This window comes from Trachypithecus francoisi, unplaced genomic scaffold (genome assembly GCF_009764315.1).
Source record: "Trachypithecus francoisi isolate TF-2019V2 unplaced genomic scaffold, Tfra_2.0 Lachesis_group18, whole genome shotgun sequence".
Lineage (NCBI taxonomy): Eukaryota > Metazoa > Chordata > Mammalia > Primates > Cercopithecidae > Trachypithecus > Trachypithecus francoisi.
Window position 1 is genome coordinate 30,864,345 of NW_022681463.1, and position 6,127 is coordinate 30,870,471.

Genomic DNA, 6,127 nt, shown 5'->3' on the forward strand with positions numbered 1-6,127 from the left:
TCTCCCACATTTACCATTATTCAATTCGTTTGAGCAGTCTCATTTTTCCTGGACATCAGACAAGAGCTTGGTAGTCATGAGCATAGATGCAAAGGACCCACTGAGATGTTAACACTTAAACCGTTCATGGATGGCAGAGCTAAAAGAGTACTGTAACACACCCTCTGGGGCTTTGGGAGTCACAGGCACGCTGCCTGAACAGGGCCTGCATGGAGTTTGCTCCTGTCAGTGCCCAAAAGTGCTCGCTCGGGCTCCTGCACCCACTCACCTGCATGCTCCCTCCTGCAAGGGGTGGAATGCAGCAGTCCGAATGAGTAGAGTTTGATCCCACAGGCACCAAAATGGGCAGCTAGTTCCAGTGTTCATGTACTCCAGTTCCTGCCTCATTTGCTTGTGTGTTCTCTCCCATCAAGGGTTGAGAGCAGCAGGCTGAGTAAACAAGACACTGCTGTTGTGAGTCCAGCAAAGGGGTCAGGCAAATACCCTGCTTCACAAGCTGGGAATGTTTCTGCTGGTATAATTCCTAAAGAACCTTTACAGTCTCCTGAGTAATTCACGGGAATCTAAATATTAATCAAGAAGATCTATATATCCTTTCTGGAAAATCACATCTCTTTTCTTCTATCTTGCTGAGTGATTTGGTTGGATACATGAGTAATTGTACTAATCAGAATTCTACAGAGGGACAGAAATAATAGAATATATGTATATAGGAAAGGGAGTTTATTGAGGATAACTGATTAACACAATGACAAAGTAAGGTCCCATGATAGACCCTCTGCAAGCCAAGGAGCAAGGAAATCAGCAGCGGCTCAGTCCAAGTCCCAAAGCTTCAAAAGTAGGGAAGCTGACAGTGCAGCCATCGGTTTGTGGCCAAAGGCCTGAGAACCCATGGAAAACCACTGGTGTAAGTCCAAGAGTCCAAAGGCTGGAATTGGAGTTGGATGTTTGAGGGCAAAAGGCATCCAGCACAGGAGAAAGACAGAGGCTGGGAGACTCAGTAAGCCAGCTTATTCCACTTTCTTCCACCTGCTGCTTCTAGCCAGGCTGGCGGCAGATTGGAGGTGCTCGCCCACATTGAGGCTGGGTCTTCCTCTCCCAGTTCACTGATTCACAACGTTAATATCCTCTGGCAACACCCTCGCAGACACACCCAGAAACCATACTTTGCATCATTCAATCCAATCGAGTTGAGACTTAATATTAACCATCACAGTGATGTACTCAATTTCTTCAGCACATGGTTGTCTAGGCAGACTCTTGGTCCTGTTTCTATACCCTGCTATCAGGATAGGATGAGAAGTTTCCAAGTCATCAAGTACTGTTTCCTTTTTGTTTAACAGTGTATTCTTCAACTTGTACATTTCCTCTTGCATTTTACTATAAGCAGCAAACAAACAAACAAAAAAAAAACAACAAAAAAAAGACCCTATCTTCCACACTTTGCTCAGATATATCCTCACTAAATATTGAAGTTTATCATTTACAAATTTACCTTCCTCAAAATAGTACAAAATAATTCAGCAAAGTCGTCTGTCACTTTATAAAAAGGATTGCCTTTTCTTCAGTTTCTAATATTATGTTCCTCATGTTCACCTCAGACCTCACCAGAAGTAGCCTTACTGTTCATATTTATGGTAATACTTTCTAACATGATAAGAAATTTCTATGTAGTTCTCCTAACTTATCTCTGATTTTTCACTAGAATGTTCTTTAATGAGCATTATTTCTGCCAACAATCTCTTCAAGTGCATCTATGCATATTTTCTTTTTTAAATCAAGAGCCTCAAAACCCAGCCTTTACCCATTACCCAATTCCAGAGCCATTGTCACATTATTTAATTCATTGTAGCAACACCCCAATCCCATCAGCAAAATCTATTTATGTCTTGGGGCTATCATAACACACATGCTGCTTAAACCAATAGAAATGTATTATCTTACAGTTCCCGAGGCTAGAAGTGTGAAATTGAATTGGCAATTACCCATTTCCTCCTAGAAGGGAGGAACCCTCCATGTCTCATCTGGCTTTTGGTGGTCCTGGGTTTTCTTTGGTTCCTGGCAGTTTAACTCCAAACCCTACCTCTGTTCACATAGTCATCTTCTCTCTCCATCTGTGTTCAAATATCTTTCTTCTTTTTAGGACACAAATCATATTAGATTAGACCCACTTCACTACAATACCACTTCATCTGAACTTAACTTCACCTGAACTTAACTGAACTTAGTCTGCAACGACCCTATTCCAATACAAGTTCACAATCTGAGATACCTGCAGTTAGGAAGGTAAGAGGTCTTTTCGTAGGACACAATTTAACACACACAATCTGATTTTATTTTGGGGGTCTGGAATTTTGATAACCATTCATATATGTGCAGAAAACAATCCCTATGTAATCAGTTCCTCAAAAACAAACAAAAAAAACACCTGGACTTTGAATTTCAAGTGAGTCCCCCTCAGCAGAAGCACTGGAAACATGTTGCTGCATTTCACTGCCTGGAAATGGAGAGCATTTTGTGCAAGTCCACTCCCTCATCCCTCATGAGAGGGTGAATTTTGGAAGTCTGCACCTGGATTTCTCCATATTCCGTCTGATGTGTCTTTTCCTTTGATGACTCTACTGTGTATCATTTTACTGTAATAAACCACACCCATGACCACAACTCTCTCTGCATGGAGAGTGCCTTTCTACGAAATTGAGGATGTGGATGGCCATGCAGCCCCTACAGTATATAGGGGCTTATCTAGGGGCCAAAATCCTGTGTGATCTTTCAGGCCTGACCATAGGCAGTGACAAAGGCTTTACTTGTCAGTCCTCGTGGGAGAGAGCTGTCTTCCCAACACCAGACTTGCAGTCTCAAAGGGGTAAGCAGCCAAAGATATCACTTTCTCTTTTCTCCCTCCCCACTGTCCCACTCTACTCCCACCTTGACTGGCCATGTCCATACATATATTTTCATCCCTAGCCCAGGATTCTCCTTCTGTATGCCTTATCTGGCGCCCCATTTGAGAATCTCCTATGACAAGAGGAGTAGAAAACTATAGTGACCAAGAGCTTGCCCTCTGCTTTGACTGAGTTTGCTCCTACCTTGTACCCATTCCCTCTCCTTGGCCCCACAGGTCTCCATAAGATGACAGGAGCTTCTTGTTCACTGCTGCTTAGTGAGATGCTTTCCCACCTTTATCAAATGTTACCTGACTGACTCTAGCCTGATATCTTTCCATTAGAAAAAATAAAACATTAGAGAACGACACTTTTCTTTCTCTTTGCCTTTTGCCTGCATTATTGCAGTATTTGCATCATGACTTGATTGTTATTTTCAGTTTGGCTTTTGTCCTAATCGGCCACCTTGAGAGTTGGCAGCTTGACAACTACCTTAGAGTACTCTCAGTGTCAGGCTCAGTCTCGCTAAAAGAGAAGAAAGGATTTCACTTTGTTCCTCTATAAAGAGATAGAAACCTGCTACAAAGCAAAGTTTAAGAAAGAAACGAGACCCTTCCACAGATTCTCAATCTTTTAAATTAAAAATCTTTTTCCCAGGTCTCCATGCAACAGCTCTCCCTCTGTGTTTTATTTAACTGTTTACTTCAGCTACCATAACCTTTGTTTAAGATTTTATTGAAATTAAACACATTCTAAAAGGCTGTATATTAAATTCTGCACCATTCAATATGCTTTCTCGGTCCTCTAGTTAATGTTAACTACATTTACCTTGTTTCTTAATAAGAGTGCTCTCAATGTATTTTTTTAATATAATCATTTTTGTTTTCATTCATATAATGGTATAATATAGGTATGTGTGTGTGTGCATACATGCTTGAGAACGAGATATTACAACTAATAAACACAAGAGGACTTACAGGCCAAGCACGGTGGCTCAAGCCTGTAATCCCAGCACTTTGGGAGGCCGAGAAGAGCAGATCACCAGGTCGGGAGATCGAGACCATACTGGCTAACCCGGTGAAACCCCGTCTCTACTAAAAAATACAAAAAACTAGCCGGGTGAGGTGGCAGGAACCTGTAGTCCCAGCTACTTGGGAGGCTGAGGCAGGAGAATGGCTGAACTCCGGGAACCCGGGAGGCGGAGCTTACAGTGAGCCGAGATTTGGCCACTGCACTCCAGCCTGGGCGACAGAGCGAGACTCCGTCTCAAGAAAGAAAAAAAAAAAAAGACATACAGAGACATTTTTATATGTAAGTGTGTATATATATATATACATACATATACTTTTTCACAGACCCCTTTCAGGGCAAACCCATTCCAGGGCTCCCTGCCCTTTGCAAGGAGAAAAAACTCTTCCCAAGACTCTCAGAGGCTTCTCTAGGTCAGTTGTGTTACTGCAAGACTCATATTTTTTAAATAATTAAGATTTATATGATGGAGGAAAGAAAATACAAGATTGAATACCTCAAGTGGGAATAAGAAATAATCAAATATTGCATGCCAGGTCTGAAAAATAACTACATTCAAATTCTAGAACTGAAAAGTACAAGTATTACAGTTTACAACTCAATGAGTAGATGAAACACCAGATTAGATAAGTAATGAGAAATTGGTGAATTGAAGACAGGGGAGAAGGAATAAAAAATAAAGATGAGAAAACACCTAAAATCTATTTAAATCAGAATAAAAAGAGAATGGGACTGTGGTGTTATTTAAACAGATAACTACTGATAATTGTTTTAAAATTATGAACTACATAAATTACACATATTCAAAATCCCCTCAAACCTCAGGAAAATACAAATATAAAATTGAATTCACATGTATTATGAAACAAAAACAAAGAGTGTTTTATAAACTAGCCAGCAAGATGGGAGAAGGCATATAGTTTATATTCAAAGAAACAATCACATTTTATAATTGAGAATGAGAGTTGAGTGTTACACAAAACTTTTGGAAGCTGAAGGTGATTGAATGATAAATTCATAGTAATAGAATGCCAAGAGAAGGTGGTGAGGACAGTCTGCCCAAGTACAGGCAATAACTGTGTTCACTGTCTGTAATGAATTTAAAGCTATCACAAAACTGAATAAAAGCCAGTCTGCTTTTTATTATCACCATACCCTGGAAATTCTAAAAATTGTCAATGATAAAACATGTCTTCCTGCCTGAGTTAACTATTTTCACTCTCCCCACAGTTTCATAGAACTGATGAATAATTCGTGTCAATTTAAAATTCTATGCTCTGTAAAAGTACTCTTTAAAGAAAGAAAGTCTATCGTTTGCAGTGGCTCCTGCCTATAATCCCAACACTTTGGGAGCATGACGTGGAAGAATTTCTTTAAGCCTGGAGTTTGACACTTGCCTTGGCAACACAGTGAAGGCTCATCTCTAAAAAATATTAAAAAGTACCCAAGGATCATTGCATGTGCCTGTAGTCCTAGCTACTTGGGAGACTGAGGAGGGAGGATTGCTTGAGGCCAGGGGCTCATGGCTGCAGTGAGCCCTGATTGTACCACTGCACTCCAGCCTGGAAAACAGAGTGAGATACAATCTCTAAGAATTAAAAAAAAAAAGAGCGAAAGAGCGAGAGAGAGAATGTAGGTGAGCCCCATGAACCCCTAGGCATTTTTGGATATTGACCTTATTTCCTGCGAGATTGCTAACCTCACTTAATTCTGGTAGCTTTTTTGATAAATTCTATAATCTTTTCTACAAAATAGGACAATTTTTCTTTTCTCATAATGTCTTTCATTTATTTTCTTTGACTTACTGCCCTTGCTAAATATTGCTTCTGTAAAATGTTGAAGAGAAATGGCATACTGAAATCCTTGATTGTACCCTGATCTTAGGTGGAAAATATTCAGTACTGTACTACTAAATAGAGTGTTAGTTGTAAGAGTTTCACAGTTGCTTTTCATCTATTTGAAGAAGATTCCGTCCAAGAATGGCTATCAAAAAAACAAAACAAAATCTGGCAATATCAAATGTCGGCAAGGATGTAGTAGTTGCACATTTATTGAGGAGGAGTAAATTGGTACAGCCTTTTTGGGAAATTGTTTGGAATCATTTGGTGCATTGAAAACAAGAAAGCTAGGTATGGTGGCATGGGAATTCAGCCCTAACTAATCCAGAGGCTGAGTGGGAGGATAACTTGAGCCCAGGAGGTAGAGGTGCAGTG